This window comes from Phalacrocorax carbo, chromosome 21 (assembly GCF_963921805.1).
Source record: "Phalacrocorax carbo chromosome 21, bPhaCar2.1, whole genome shotgun sequence".
Taxonomy (NCBI): Eukaryota; Metazoa; Chordata; class Aves; order Suliformes; family Phalacrocoracidae; genus Phalacrocorax; species Phalacrocorax carbo.
Window position 1 is genome coordinate 4,834,044 of NC_087533.1, and position 16,745 is coordinate 4,850,788.

A 16,745-nucleotide genomic window follows, 5' to 3' on the forward strand; every position below is an offset into this window, starting at 1 on the left:
CATGTAATACTGAAATGGTTCAGTTTATAGCTGCAGAATATGATATAGGAATTTTTTGAAAGTCTGGAGGGGAGTTATATCTTCTATGTCACATAGAAATTGGGTGGGATTTGAGATCTTCCGTCACCCTAAATGCGCACATGGGTTCGTTGGCTTCCATAGAGCTACATTAGTTACGTCATTGGATTTCATGTCAGAGGAGAGATGTTCAGCGTGCAAAAATGATGATGTTGCATCAAGAAATTGGGATGGTTTCAGGATGTTTTTAGACAGCAGTAACGCTCCTGGGCAGAGTACGGGGCCAGAGAGCAATGGTTTCCTTATCCATATTTGTGGCTGGATCACTAATACAATGGTTAACAGTGACTCTACTGTTAGGGTACTGTGCTGTGCTGTTAAGTAAAATAATATGTTGTATTTCCACAGAGCCTATCAGGTCAAAGTAAACTTTACCGAATATGGAGTCATTAGAAATTCCACTGATGCTATCAACATCATGTACATTTAAACCTCAAAGAAAGATTGGTTTTCTCAAATACTCTTCTGCTGTTGCTAGCTGAATTCTGAAGAGTGATATTATTTCTCACTTTCCTCCTTTATTTCTAGTCAGGCTTTGTATGTAAAGGTAGGACACTGGCTGTTTCATAATCAGCAAAGCTGGTTTATCCTGAGAAAACAGAAACCACCAAGATGCCATCTCTTCAGCGCAGCTCAGCGTTTGTTCATAGGGTTTGATTCCCTTGTCATCCCCTTCCAGCACAGAGCTGCTGTGCCTGAGGATGCATTCACCTGAGAGGCAGGATCTCAGGACTGATTCAGTTCCACTGTCTGCACTAGCATATTTTAAGATGCTAATCCCTGTTTGTAAGCCGTAATAAATAGGCAGCATACTGCTTTAAGTAATACCTTGGTGGGTAATGGGAATGAGTCACAATGATAACATCCTGGTTGTTTGACTGTGAACTAATGCAAGTTAAAAATGTAATGTGTTCCTTGTTAAGGGAACACCGTCTTTTTCTGACTGCTGAGAGAGGCTCAGTGTTGCATTTCTAAAATTGTTACTCTTAACAAGGGCTTGATGCAAGGGTAAAATTTACTTAAAACTTTCTACCCCTTTTGCAGTTCTTCTCCTAATCCCACGTCTGCAATCATCCTTTAAACATTCAGGAGTCAAGGTGCATGTTCCAAGGTCAACGTTGCATGCGTTCAAAAAGGAAAAGACATGTTAGGACAAATTTCATCCTAAGCCTTCTTTCAGTGCTTAAAAAAACACATGTATGTGCTCTGTGCTGTAGTGCAGATGCATCTGCTGTGGAGGGGGAAAAGCGGGGGTTTTTAGCCAGGGACAAAATTCCTTCCTGTGTGAAAAGTAACCGTGATCTTGTCTATATCTAGCAGTAATAACCGTGGCTTATTGTGTCTTACCTATTAACATATGCAGAGTGGGGAGCTGCATTCGACTTTAGTGTCTTTTCACCAGCAAAGTATTTATTACTTCTAAATTAGTGCACTGAGAACTTTGAGGACTTTTTTTAACTAGAAGCCCTGACATTATGTCGGCTGTGAAGTGGTGGGTAGCTTCCAGCATTTTTGACTGCATGCATCCAGGTTGAGGTAGTAGGTTGTATAGTTTAGAATTACACCAAGGGAGATAACTGTACAACCTCCTAGCTTTCCTTGGGTCTTGCACAGAACGGCGTGATGAGCGACTATAATTCCTCAGCAATGTTTGCTCTGGACACATGGAACAGGAAAGAGCAGGTAAGATGAGCTGGAAAACCTGTTATTTTCTTCTGCCTCTCTAGAACTTCAGAAATGTTCATTCTCTTGGCATTTTTTACCTATTGGTGCTATACTACCGAGTTTTTAGCAAATTCAGTGGACTAGTAATGCCTGTCTTCCTTTATTAGCATTCGAGCAGCGCAACGTGTAACATTCCTAAAAAGCACCATGGCAACATATCAGTGTTATTGCCTTCGCGGTCAGCAATCAGAAGTCTCCAAAGGTAACATGAAAAACATCCTGTGTTGTATCTGTTATTGAGATGTGTAAGGAGGCTTCCCTTTCCATTAGTCTTTGACTGGTTCAGTTAGTTCTACACTAGGAGTTAAACAAGGCTGTGCCCTGTAGCAGTGTGAGACCTGGCACACTCATTGTCTCTCAGGAAGCGTAGGAGGCTGGTGCTGATGCTTCCAGATAAAGCCTGTAAGGGTTTGTGTGAAAGTACCTAAATCTACACAGTCCTCAGGAGAGCAGTTCTCAGGGAATATCCGTTAGTGATTACAGTCAGCTGAAATGGTGATTCTGAAGTTCGGGGTTTTTTCTAGGCTTGCACAGTTGAATTGGGTGTTTCAAAGGCTGATGCTTCTGGACACATCCAATAGAGGTGCTTTGCTTCTCCCTCACAGCAGATTGGATTAAGGAGCCGTGGAGCCACCCCAAATTTTGTAGAGGAGCTGTGCAGAGGACGGGCACGTGGTGAGCCTGCAGTCTTGGGCGGAAGGCCACATTTCTAATGTATCTTACGTGTCTAAAATGCAGGCAATAGAACCTAATATAGCCAGCTGCTATTGAAATCTACAGTTTTATTTGCCTAACCATCTGAGGCCTAAAAAACACTCTGAAACCCTGGCGTTTATCTAGTAAAGTTTGAACACAAGAGTCAAGGTCTTCATGTTGGCAGCGTTCGGGGTTCAGTTCCCCTGGCAGCCTGGATGAAGATGGTAGCTCTAATGCTTGATTGGGGCCCAGAACACGAGCTGTGTTGCATCTTTTGACTATATAATATATGACGAATTCTGGCAAGAGATTTTTGAGTTCCCAGAAATAAGAGGGACTGTTTGCTAGTGGGCAAACTTTCTAAGTTAGCAAATAAAAGTAAAGGGTAGGCACAGGGTTCATTTTGTTAAGCTAATCTAAAAGTGTGAAAATAATAAAAATATTTCAGGGTATCTAAATAACCCAGAAAAACGTGTTTTTTTTTTCTGGTAAAATGGCACTTAAAAACTTTAATATCTGCATATCCTTGTTTACTGAATGCAAAGAGAAGCTGTTGGTTTCTCAAGTGTTACCCAGTGCTCAATTATTAGCTATTCAGAGAGTGGATTTTGTGGGATTTTATGTTTTCAAAGAGGTTATAGATATCACTATCATGGTTTATAATGCTGCAGTTCCTTCGGGCAAGGCAAGTATCAGGGCTAACACAATGCTGCTTCTGTGTGTCATGAAGGCACATGCATTAAACATGCAGGTAGTTAATAAAGAAGAAACTTTTTGGCACATTTTAGGCAGTACCTTATTTCCCCCCCCATTAATCTTTTTGCAGATGGAAGTGCAAATTTTCAGCTGTAAATCCACAAGCTGCATTGACTCACGTCCAGTGTAGAACTGTTCCATAAGGGTTATTTTTTTTTACCTGTTTGGTACTTCTCTAGGAATACCTTCACGAATGGTGTTATATTCCCAACTAAGAGCAGCCTCTTTTCTATTTTGGTGGTAGCATTTTAGATCTGCCTTGCACAGGTATAAGGGAGCTTCTCAAAGTTCAATAATAGCAGTTATTTATACTAACACACACATATGTGCTATCGGACTTAACTTTATGAAGTATGTTAATCATATGACACATAAATCAAATGATCTATCTTGCTCCAAAGGACAAAGAATAATAATTTAAAAGGGGACTGGTCAGTGGTACATTGAAGTTGACAATAAACATAATTCAATGTGCATATTTTTCTTCTGAACAAAATAGCATTCCAGCTCTCCCCCTGATGAGAGGAATGTATTGTCAATTAATTAGACTTCCATCATATGTCCTCGGATGCCCTTCTATCATATGCCTTCCATATGTCCTTATGTCATATGCCTTCCATATGCCCTCTATGTAATTAAGCTTCTATCATATGGCTTCTATCATATGCCATTTAAATAGATTTCCAGAAGAATATGGCAGTGTTACAATTGTGGACCTTTTGCAATGAGTAAAGGAACAACTCGTGAGCTGTAGATTAAAAGAGGAGGAAGCAAAAGGAAGGTGGCTGGCCCTCAACAGTCCCTTCAATTGCCAGTTTTGTTTCTCTCAGTTTGGGCGATGAACGGACAAAAGTGTCCTATTTTCCTTGTTTTCCATTACTGTTCCATTCCCAGTTTTTATTCAGTTAAGCCTGTGAATAGTTGGAGAGATAGCGACTGTTTTTCAGAGAACATTTCCACTGGAATGTAAAATGAAAAAGAAACAATCCACCTCCCAGAAAATTGTTTGTCATATGATAAAGAAATGTAAACTTTGATCTTGTTTTTGTCCCTTTAAGTCTGTAACATGTGGAGTACTAGAAAAGTCATGGTGAGAGAATTAACGAAAATGAGATTGTACACTTAAGCACGCATCCCTGTTCTGCCTTGTGGACAATGGCTGCAGATAGTATTGTGCTTTTCTTGGCGTGGTGATGCCTTGGTAGATAGTGTCCTAATCTACAAGAATATGTAGTGAAATGGATTCCAAATTTACTCTGACTTATTAAGGATAAAGACCAAAAATAGGCGCTGATGCTTATACACGTAATGAAGAAAACTGCAAGCATCTGAGGAATGATGAGGTCTTGGAATGGTTTCCAGTGAAGAGACAGATAGTGTGCTTGTTTGCCTGATGTACGTTTATGTATCTGTGCCTTCTTTCTCCCCAGCAACTTCTGAGACTATTCTCTAATCCCAGTCAGATTTGATACAGGAGCAGTGGCTTCCAAGACTATTCTGCTCCAGCAAGCTTTACAGGAATTGCAGAACTCACAGCCATATATCCAGCAGTCAGGAAGAAGGTTGAAAGGACAAAGAGAAGGTAAAATAGAGTCATACGTGCGGAGGTGTCCAAACTATAAAATGGGGAGCAGTTTGCAGCATATGCCAGTTTATCTGGATTAACTGCATTGAATGAAGTAATGAGAACAGTTCAAACAGATTCCCACTGGCTAGTAACAAGCACGTCCCTGAAGACTTCGAACTCTAGCTGCTAGAGCATGCTAAAACCCATACCATCGTGACTTCACTGCTATTTTTATGTGCTCTGCCTAGATTAAGCCAGAATTTACCAAACAATGGTCCTATATTTTGCTGTGTAGGCGTACTGCTAGCCACTATTTGTAATATAGATGCATTCCTGAAAGATAGGTGACAGGTCTTATTTTGGCTTAATCTTTTTATTCTCAACTCAGTTCTCATTTGAAACACACACACACACACAAAACATAACCAGTGCATCTGGAAGTTCTAGGTCATTAGGGAAATTATTCTGAAAAATTCATGTTGTGGTCCTGCACCACCATTAGTTTGCTGGTGCCACAGTCGTAAACTCCGTACTCAGGGAAGCCTTTAAGCCTCTTGTAGCGTACCACTGAAATTATCTGTCAAGAATAACTGCTCATGTGTTGTACTCAGAATTCTTTTTCTCCTGGTTTGCTGGGCAGCAGGAAAATCCTTTCAATAGTATGCAGCTGCAAATTCTCTTTTGCTTCTGTGTTTTCACGTGGCTGTGATACTTTTGAAGGCTGGCAGCCTAACAGTCCTGAAGAAGGAGGAACTCTGTTTATCCACAAAATTGGGACCTTGACGGCGTGCGACCCCATAAGCATCTTCTGACCATTCTGTTGTGCTGCCTCGCAGCTCTCCTTGGAGAGGACCAACCTGTGTTGGTGAGAAAGCGGAGGCAAGGGCTGTTTCCTGAATTCTGCCCCTTTGGAAAGGAGACTGACACTCAGAAACTTTCACCGTTAGAGGGATTATTTTTTTTAAAAACAATGCCTTTCATCTATTTCCACACCCAGCTGAAACTATGCTGCAACACTTGTGCTGCTAAATCAGATGCATTAAGTACAGTCAAATTTGTACATAAAAGTTTTGTAAGAACTGGGATGAAATAGAATGGAATGCCAGAATGACTCATTGTTTAATGAATAAGGCCCTAAGTGTTCTATTGATGCCATTTATAAATCTGTATAAAATGTATAGAATTCATGTCATAACTGGAATTCCAAGCACAGCAACCTTGTGAGCTAAATTATGATGATGATAGGGTACTGCACAAATTAATATGAATTCTAACACGCTTCTGCTTGAAAGCTGCTCAGACTGTTAAAAATAAGACAATTTCATTACACTTATTCGAAGCCCAGACCTCAGAAATGCTGCTACTCTTCCTTTTGAAATTGTAAATTACTGAAGAAGGAAGTTCTTTTTGTGTGTCTTAGAGTCAAAAAGTATAACCTATAAGGGAAAAAGATGTCCTTTCAGTTAGATGTAGATATTGATTACAATACACAGTGTAACTGGAAAAGAAAAGAATGAGCTGCTATATATTTGGAACTCTTCTATTGGAAATGAACAGTCTGAGGCCAGAGCAGACATGTGAACACACACAGTTTTTTAAACTTTTTCCTTCTCATTCTTACTTTTTGCCTTTTCATAGCTTGGTGGCTCAATATTAAACCAGGTGAAGTTCAGCATTTCCAGCGCGAGTTTTTGAGATAAGTTCTATATCCATTCAGATTTCAGTCAGAGACAAACTCCTGTATGTGTGGTGTTGGGCTACCAGGATTTAACCTTGTGATAAAACCTTCCAGTCTAAATTGGAACAGAAAGGAAATCTGATGTTTCGAAATTTCCCGTAGCAGAGGAAGATTATCTGTTTTATCTGGGAAGAAAAAACACTTTTTTTTTCTTTTGTTTTTAAACAAGGCAGTACTTCTAGTTGCCCTGACTCCGCTAATGCTCCGGGCAGTCCCAGTTGCATATATTTAGATTTACATATTCAAAATGTGAAACGCATTCTCCCTGAGCAAATATTCCTTTACATGCAATAGGGTGAAATTAGCCTATTTGTGCAATGTCATGGCCCTGTTTCTTGGTTAAATAAGTTCAAGAATCAGGTTTCTGGGGCAGATATGGAAAGAGATTGAAATTCTGCATTCTGTATTATATGCAGTGGCTTCTCCTTACCACCACCTCTCCCTGCTTCTTTCTCACATTCATAGAAAACAACTTCCTCTCCAGTTAGGTGATGCAAGATTGTCTGAGGTGTACTGCAAATGAAATACCGCTGGCTAGAAATACTGCAAGCAATTATTTTCTTAAAAGCAGGAGCGAGCTGCTACTGCTGCTAAGGATGAAGTCACTTACCTACGGGGAAAGAGCTGGCGGCCGCAGGTGGGGGCTTTACCAGTGGCTGCAGGATACCCGCTGGAGCCACTCCCTGGCTCCTACCTGCCACCTCTCCGTGTACAACTGCTGCTTCTTTTTTAAGAAAAAAGCCCACCACACTTAAGACCCCTTCAAAAGTACTGAGTCTGAGAGCAGTGTAGATACAGCTAACGTACAGTCCTTAATTTCTGTTTTCCGTCTATGTTCCGGTAGGTTCAGGTAGCCAAACCTCTGCGCCATGCCACGCAGGAGCAAATGGTGTGGTGCAGGGTTCTCCCTTGCTCCTCCTGGGTCATTGAGGATAAGTCCGCTTCGAGCGTGAGTCATCCTGCTGCCACTTTTCCTTCCACCCTTTGCCAAGGTCTGATGACAAGACTGTGATTTCTCTAAGCTTGTCTTTGTTACAGGTGTGACACACAGCTCGTAGGGTTTCATTACGGCTTTCATAATGTATTCACGAAATGTCAGGATCAAGTCATTTATAATTAACAGTGATGTGTAAATGTCATGTCTAACAATTGTAGTGTAAGAACATTTTTGTGAATGGGCCATTTTTTACGCATGCAACTGTCAATGTCCAAAAAAGCCATAACCAGCCAGGCAAATGGTCGATAAAGACAGATTATTTTTTTCCTTTTGTTTCTCCCCATTGAATTCTTGATAGACAACTAGACCTTGGTGCCTGTTGTTCCTAGATCCAGTACAGATATAAAGCTCAAGCCAGGAATGGAAGCTTTTATGAACATTTTAGGGCTTGATCTTGTTATAAATGTGGAATGGATAAACTGCTGCATAATACTGATGTGCAGTCGGTATGAGCACTGTCTATATTTTTGGCACCAAAGACAGTAAGGCATGCAGCATAGGAGCTGTACTACCAAATCTGAGGAGAGGAAGGTGCCAGCAAAAATAGTCCCAAGCATGGAGATATCTGAAATTGATATACTGGAACCATCCCCATTGGAAAGGAAAAACAAATTGACATTATAATGAAAAGAAAAGAAAGAACGAGGAGGTAGACTGAGAAATTCTCAGTTTCACAAAGTGAATACAAGGAGACATGCAGTGAAATTAAATGGTGACAAATTGAAAATGTTTTAAAAAGCAATTCTTTTCCACCAGTATTTAATTAAAAAATGAATGTAATTGCTTTTAGAAGTTAATGGGAAGTCTAGAACAGATTAGATACTTATGTTTTTAATAACCATACATAGAATTATAGAAATTTGTTGTGATAACTTTAGAACTGAGTTTAGACTTAATGTTTCAGGGTTTAGGATGAAGTGCAGCAATTCAAGACCAGGGAAAAACCAGTGGAAAGGACAGCTCTTGATTGTCCAAAGCCGCTAATACTTGTCACTATTGGAGAAGATATATTAGAGAAGTCTGGATTCTGACTCAGTCTATATCTGTCTCCTGCAAAGGATTAAGCACATACTTTGCCACTGACAAATAAAAGTGAAGGGTTGATAGATGTTTGACCTTCACTTGGCCTCGCATGTTGAATAACTGCAATACAACAGTATTAGTAATAATTATCCAATGGCATGGTCCACCTCCCGTTCCTTACGGTTACGTGTGCAATGAGAGAGGATTGCATGACCACTGTCCAGAAATGAAAGCAGAGGAAGGTGAACGGCTTATCCGAGGCCAGGCAGCATATCACTGGAAGGGCTGTGTACAAAAGGCAGGTCAGTGGATTGCAGATCTGCATCTAAACCTGTGTTGTGACCTTTTCCATCCTCATTAAATACGTTTCTTGGAACCCGGCTATTACCAGAAGTAATAAAGTTTCAGCAACGGTGAGGAGGGTTACACCTGTCCTGCTTTCACACCCGCTTTTCAGCGTGAGGTTAGAGCTGCTCTTCACCATGCAAGAACGTGTCTTAGAGATGTGCTCAAGCTATCGGTGCCCGCTGTGGGATGCGACGACCTCAGGTGTGGTGCTGCACTAGCACCGGCCCTGCTGCCCGGGGGCCTGAGCTGGCACCTCCAAACCGTACTGGCTGCAGGTCTGTGGTTGCGGCAGCTCAGCTCGGTGTTAGGTTTGGGGTCGCTGCAGTCAGTCCCCTGAAGAGTGTAAGCAGACCCTTTGTATTCCTTGGCTTAAGTGAGATTTAAGGAATTGTTGTGAACAGCAGGTCAAACTCATTCCCGGATTAATGCCACTGATGTGGGTTTGTTTTAAAGTTTGTTTTTCTTGTGTTTGAAGTGGCCTCTCCTCTCTTCTGACAAGGAATAGTAGTTGTGGCATCAGAGTGGTTTGCAAGAGTGGTGTTTGCAGTCAGTCAGATGCCGCAGCTTCCCCTTGGCTTTCCATTTCCCTTCATAAAGGAGGTTGTTAGTCTTGCAGTACAGGATTTAGAAAAAAGGAAAAAAAAAAAAGAATGATAAAGAGAAGGAAAAACAGGAAGAAAATAGAAAGGGAAGAAGGCAAGACACGATTGCTTTCTGCTACAGATCTTGTGGTTTGAGTTAATTTTGGAAATTGCCCTTTCGAATAGCTTTTGAAATGTGAAAGGAGAATTTATTTTATGAGGGCCCTAATATATTTCAATCACAAGTTTCCCTTCATTTGTATGAGAATAGTTATTGAATGAGAAGTTGAACAGTGTAGGTCTTAGTGGAAAACTAAAATCAGTGTCCACTACTTACTCTGTTAGTAATGATGTAGTTAGACTGCTGAATCATGTCTGTTTGTAGGGTTCTAGGATAGAAGTCACCGGTCAGCAATTTGTAACCATGGTGCTGTAATAAATCCACAAGGGCCCTGTGTTGGTGGCTGCATTTAATAAAGCAACTACTTGGGACTTTGCCTCAGAATTAAAGAACCGTAGTCTCTTCCTTCTTCAACCAGAGAGGAGGATATCCATACTCTGCTGGTGGAACTGCTAGTGTGAGGGGTTCTATGATGCTGTGTTTCCTTTGTATTCCAATAGAGGGGCGGTTTTTAGTTGCAAAATGTAGTATCCACAGTCTCATTATGTGATGCATACAGCCTCTCAGGAGGTACGCACACCAGCTGACCGCTGTGTGTTTTAGAAGAGGTGGGGATCTCATAAGACATTCTGTCTTGGTGCTGCCTGACATTTTCTATATATTTGTATATAAGTTAGTCACGTGCCTGTGAAGTAGCAAATAGCAAACCAACAGTGACTAACGAATTCAAGAGTCAGAAAAGGTTATCTGGAGCAGAGAGAAGTGTGTGATAATTTTTTAGACGAGTAGGATGCAAGGTGAAAGCCTAACAGACTGTCTATGTGCAGTGAATCAGTCCTGCACTGAAACTGAGTCGAGAGGTTCTGAGGGGCACCTAGAAATGGTCCAGCGGAGCCGTGAGTGCAGGGATGTGGGGCTCCTCAGTGGGGCAGTTCTGTCAACTCTCAGTAACAAGGAACTCTCAAGGGTTAAACGTTTAATCCGTAAATTTGTGCTAGGAATTAAGAAAGACTACTTGACATCTGAAATCACAGGGAGGCTTTTTCTGTATAATAAAAAAGCCTCTTCAAATTATTTAAAGCATGCTTCTCTTGCATTTTAAAACAGGGGGAAGCTGTGCAAGTGAGATGGGCCAGTTTTTGCTCTTGGTGAGTAATAACTTAGTTCATGCAAATGACAGCAGGATTTTTCCTTGTCCTGCCATGGCTTTAAAAGGAGTTAGATCCTGGTTTAGGTTGCAAAGAAAATGCCTTGTGTTGCCGTTTCCGTGAATCCTACTCTGAAGCTCAGTTATAGAATCATGTTATTTGGTCATCTTGAAGTCTGTAAATTGGCTTACGACAAGCTCCTGGCAGTGGGACTCAAGCATATCTTTAACACCGTTGCCCAAGAAGTGCCTTGAGACCCATAAAGACAATGAATTCTGATGTAACTGTTCACATTGTTGTTTGCCTGAAACCTCGAAGGTAATTTGCTGGGGTAACAACGAGGACAAAATTAATCTCTCCTTTGCCTGGGTATCTGAGGGAGCTTTAAAAACTCTGAACAGGACAGAATTCACTTGGGAAGTTCAAAGTTTATAAAGCAGCGCCCTTAATCGTTGCGAGGCCCTCGGTCTGCCTCTCGCCACATTGCATTACATATTGACGCAGGCTTTGCATTATATATTAAAGCAGATTTGTCCTCAGATACCCTACTGTGGAGAAGGCCATTTTTAAATCCTTAATAGGGCATTAGAGCAATTTGCCTGTGATTTAGTTTTAAGTGGGCAAGGAGAGTGGTGACAAACGAAGCCGGGAGGCCCTAAAATTCTTTGAATATTCCATGTTTTCCTGGAACTGTTGGGAAAAGGCTGCCAGAAAGGTCTTGGCAGGTTTTCTAGGTGGCTGGCCAAGTCTGAAGCAAATGTGGATAGTTAATAGGCTAATGCAGCTCTGGTTCCAAGTCCGTACGTATATAACATACGTTTTTATTTAAGAAATCCCACTGCATGAAGGAGCAAATGTAGTGCTAATATATCTTCCTGAAAGAAAATAGCAAGGGAAAAAACACTGTCATCTTGTAACTATAAAATAAGGGATCTTATGCTCTTACTTTTTAGGGACTTGAATTGTCAGCTGAAGAAGAGAAGATGTAGGAAATGAAATCAGTAGACAGGCAGTGGCTTTCCCGGGAGGGCCCCATCTTAATCAGGAATGGCTTGTATAGCGATAGTTTGCGTCTAAGAAAAAAGGCAGAAGTTGTTCAAAGAATGCATTTCCACGGCTAGATTGACTTTTTGTTGTTGCAAGTAATTAAAAATGGCAATTAAGCGGGAAAGTGATCAAATAATGAGTCGGGACCTGCTGCTGCAGTTGGCTCCGTGTGGACAGCCCGTTCTAGCATGAAGCATGAGGCCACCAGTGCGTGTCGAATCATAAGAATTAAGTGCTGCTACCGAGTCATCCCAGGTGTAGGCTGGTTTGGGAGGGATTTCTCTGTGCACCAGGGTCAGAACTGTGGTCACAGGCACCCACGGAATAGGTGGTCACTGTCGTGACTGGCAGGAGTTGTTTCTGGGAAACATGAGTTCAGATTTCTCTGACACACCAGGTGAATTAGCTTTGTAATTTTAAAATTGTCTCCACTGAGAGGGATTCTTGTTCGAATTCAGCTTATGGGGCCTGTCTTGTTTTATTATCGATGGGGCGAAGAGTGTGCACAGCCTCTACTGTCATAGTGGAACAATTTATTATTTTTTTTTATTATTAAGCCATTGGTGCAGACCCTGAAATTCTGCTACACTCTCCACTTATTTTTCTTTGGTTTTAAAACAGAGGTCCCTGTTCCTCATAAGGAGTGTTGTAAAGACAGACGAACTGATCATGTGTGAATTGTTCAGACGGTCATGTCGTGTGTCATATTGGAATTGCAAGTAAGCATACCGTATACGTCTATGAAGAAATGTTTCATATGGACTACTTCCGTGCTATCATATATATTTGTTAGCTGTACGAAGTTAAAATTGACAACATTTATAATCTAATACTACTTTTATACAAACAAAATCAGCTTGAAAAGGTTATTACTATACTTTAGAAGCCCTAATTAAAGAATGTCATTTATTATCATAGTAAGTAATCTGATATTCAGATTGTTCTGTTTGTTTTCTTCATTTTGTGTCTCCAAAATGTTACGCTGTCTTTTTGCATTACAAAACCAGCTAAATTTAAGTTTAGGGTGTACTAGAGCCTGCGCTACGACGTTAAGTGATGCAGAAGTATGGACTGGCACCAGGAGCGGGGAGACTGGCTGCTGCGCGTGCGTCCCGCTGCTATTTCTGGCATGCAGAGCCTGAGCAGCGTCTGATGGGCCAAACGTAAGTCCCCAGAGGTTGCCGCGTCTTCCTCGCGTTCTGACATTCATCCTGTCACATGCCTCTTGATATGTGACTTTCTAATTTTTAATACACCCTCAACACCAGTGAAGCAACCGAAAGCAAGTTACTGTATATTAAGACCTCTGTGCCTGGTTTCGCAAGAGGTAAGGGTGACTAGGCTTGTGTTCAGATTTCCCCTGTGTAAAAGTGCCCGAGCCTTTTCCTTCTTTGACAGCAATACCTAAATGGCTTGGCATCACGTAGATACCCTGCGAGATGAGACTCCCTGTCCCCAGGAGCTTGCAGTCTAAATAGATAAGGCAGGCAGAAGAAGAAACACAAAGAGACAGAGAGACTTGCCCAAGCCACTTAGCACATCGGGCGGCAGCACTGGGAATAGGAACGGGGTCGTCTGAATTCTCGCCACTGTCATCGCCGCTGATTCGGGATTCCTGCGGCTGGTTCTGTGCCAGCCTCTGCCCTGTCCCTGTGCAGGGGTCGGTGGCTTGGGCCCACCAACCAGCTGCAGAAGGTATTTTGGCGTCCTACCTTTTGGTTTAATTCTTAAGCAGTGGCCAAGTATTTTTTCCATGAGAGAAATATGCTCTCGTGTGTTGTGTAATTTTTTTCAAGTTATGTTAAATGCAGGCTGTAGCTGGAGTACTAGAAACCCTGAAAAACATTTCTTTCTTTGTGTGATCTTTTAAATAATTCCACCCTCTCATTAAAAAGAAAGTCAGTGCTGATGAAGAGGGCTAAGAGTCTGACAGAAGGCCTGGGGGATATTTAAGGATGACCGTGCTTTGATGTTCTTCGTGTCCTCATAATCTCTCAGGGGTCTTTACAAACTTTAGTTAAGGTTCACTTTTCATATGTGCAATAGTTTTGTCACCTGTTTGTGTTGGTTTTATGTAGGAGAGAACTGGAAATAGACTGCAGGACTGAGGGTCCACACCGAATTCATGGAGGGAGGTAGGAATAGACCTGTGGACTGCAGGCAGCAGGCTCTGCCCTCCAATCACTGAACTACAATCTCTCTTTTAGAGAGCGACCCTAGCACTTTTTGCCTATTGAAATATAATTCATTCTAGCTCTGCTCTTAGTCTCGTGGATTTCTAATTTTAATTTAATTTTGTACTTCTCCTGCCAGGTCAGATACCCAAAATGTCCCTTAAACTTTACGTGTGTTTGTGAAGTTGAACCTAGGTTCAGCAGTTCAGTTTCTATTTAAACAGCCTCAACATGTATTATTTTTACTGGCTTTTTCAGGAGAAGAAAGCAAGAGTTGATCGAGGGACACCATCTTTTTCATGCAATGATTCTATTGAAATTTCAAGTAAATTTTAAAAAAGCATTAATGTTGACCAGACAGAAAGTTTTTGTAGCAACCTTGTAGGCCAACATATTCATTTATCTCCATCACTTGGTAACTGCAATTCTTAAAATTCGTCAGACTTTCAGTACGAAGCATCAGATCTTAAGAAATTATGGCTCTAGCTCAAAACAGGTTAGATTTATCTGAAATTTTAGTGAGGTTCTTGAAGCTTTCCTCATGTTTTAGGTGAATGGAGTCTTATTTGAAACTTCTGGTGGACCTGAAGCCGTGTGAAATATGAGGGTTTTCAGGTGCTTTATGAGTTATGGAAATGGCAAATCATGCAAGAGTAGATGTAATGCTTTTTTGCCTGACTTCATCCACATAAATTTGAGTTTCACCTTGGATTTCAGAGTTCAGTTAAATCCAGTATGTATAGGAGAACTCACAGATAAGGGCAGATTGTTAACTCTCCATAGAGCTCTGTTAGCAGACCTGGGGATGGAGAGACAATACAACCACCCCTTTTTAAGCTGTGTCGCTGTCGGGATAGTGCTTGGGTGAGGTAATTTGCTAACGTATGCCTTGTTGGGTTTGGAGGTAAAAGTTGCTGGGTGAGTCAGGTTAAAAGGAATTGTTGGTGATGAAAGGGAGTTTACACGATCTTCAACCACACTCGACATATCATCTCTGTTGACTAACAGGCTATCAAATGAGGATAACAAAAGTAATCTGGACGTAGCCGCTTTGTTCCAAGGACTTCAAAACACTCCAAGGACATGGTAAGCGTTGTCACGATGGTTCTGTATTATGGGAAAGCAAGGTAGGAAGAGGTGGAATGATTTTATCGCTGATTTGATGTGGAATTGGACAATAGTATACAAAATGGTGAGGTTCAAATTAGTAGCTTTTGGTTCTCAAACTCCTCCCTTGGTAGAGCACTGTTCTGGTAATGCCCAAATCATGACCCCTTTGCCCAACTTTGCTTTTTATGATGGGCCCCACACTATGAATTTGTACCTTTCTATTAGTGAATATTTTTTTTCCTCCACTGAAGACATTTTATTGATTTCTAAACTATTCTCATATATTATCATATATGCTGTCCATATTGCTGAGACGGAACTGTTATTTTAAAGATACTTCCTAAATGATCTCTGTATAGTTTGTCTCGAGTGAAGTTACTGACTTGTCTCAAAGTCAGTAAGGTTTTATAGTTAATGCTTAAGTCCCTAAAGCACACTCTGTGGCTGAGCATCCCTTCACCTGTGTGTCTTCTCCTTTGAATGACTAATTCCAAATTGTCTCAGAAAAAGTAGTAGAAGTTTGTCTTTAATCTACTTTCTGCTGTAACTGTGCACCTACCAAGGTCTCTTCTTCCTTTGAACCTGTGTCCATCATTAAATTCATTCTTTCTTTCTGTTTTCCAGCTTCTCTCTGCAAACTTCCTCTCACTCCATTTCTGCAAGAACTTTTCCTGCAAACCAGGTCCCTAAGAGGATTAGTGAAGGGGATACCAATTTATTTATACCCACCTCAGCATGGCAGCAGCCAAACTAAGTTGCTGGACTGTTAAATGGTGTGTAGCACATGAAAGAAGCTTCAGTCTTCTGGTGCTGTTCAGAGTGGACAAGTGCCTACCTCACAGCTGCTCTGAACTTATCCCCAATGCTGGCGTTTGTTTTTTTTTTTTTTTCCTTCTTAGCCTGTTCACATTGGGAATACGAACAGTCATGCTCAGGACTCAGTGGACTGCAGAGACTTGGCCCCCTTTTAAATATGAGAACAATTTTCAGGCCTCTTTCATTTGCACTTACTTCATGCAAAACAAAAAAAACCCCAGAACCCCTCAAACTTTCTCTGTTTAAATTTCAAATTCCTGGTGGCCGCAGTGCCAGATGATGTTGCCACTTGTGTTTTCTTCTGTAGGGCCTGGCCTGAATGATCTCAAAGCAGCAAGCAAAGTTAAATACATGGCTGTGATCAAAAGAGAATGACACCTTTTTTTTTGTGCCAGCCTGGAGGCCCTTAGCTTTTGGCATTTGAGTCTCTGAAAAACAAGGTTACTGGACTCTAGTAAATGAAGTGTCCGGATGTTAGTGATGATTCATAAAAGCAATTAAAAAAGGAAAGTGCTTTTCTGTTGAGCGTAATGTCTTGGTTTGAAGATGTTCTTAAGTGTGTGTGTAATGCTGCAAATAGTGGTCAGTGGATAGTGACCGCTGTGTTTAAGATTATGGATCTGTTTCCAGCATAACACTTCTTTTCATATGGTTCTGATGATCAAAACCGTTTTTTTGATAGTTGAATCTTTCTTATTTAGTTTCTGTTTCAAAAGAGTTCCCATTTCTTCCTCCTTAAATTTGTGAAAAAAATTTACTGAGGACATCATATTTTCCATGGGAGAAATGTGGGTTTTGCAACGTAAATATTGGAGATGGC

General features: G+C 41.2%; 2 long non-coding RNA genes across 4 annotated transcripts in view; both read left to right on the forward strand.

The window, feature by feature from the left end:
• The window catches only part of LOC135316692 (uncharacterized), a 93,782-nt gene that overhangs the window by 64,725 nt on the left and 12,312 nt on the right, over window positions 1-16,745 (forward strand). The window lies entirely within an intron of this gene.
• LOC135316691 (uncharacterized) lies at window positions 1,400-16,552 on the forward strand. Of its 3 annotated transcripts, XR_010375935.1 has the most exons (4): window positions 1,400-8,882; window positions 10,738-10,778; window positions 12,447-12,544; window positions 12,833-16,552. It is a non-coding gene; the product is annotated as an uncharacterized LOC135316691 (long non-coding RNA). The 3 variants fall into 3 exon arrangements; XR_010375934.1 differs by having other exon boundaries at window positions 12,447-16,552; XR_010375933.1 differs by having other exon boundaries at window positions 10,738-16,552.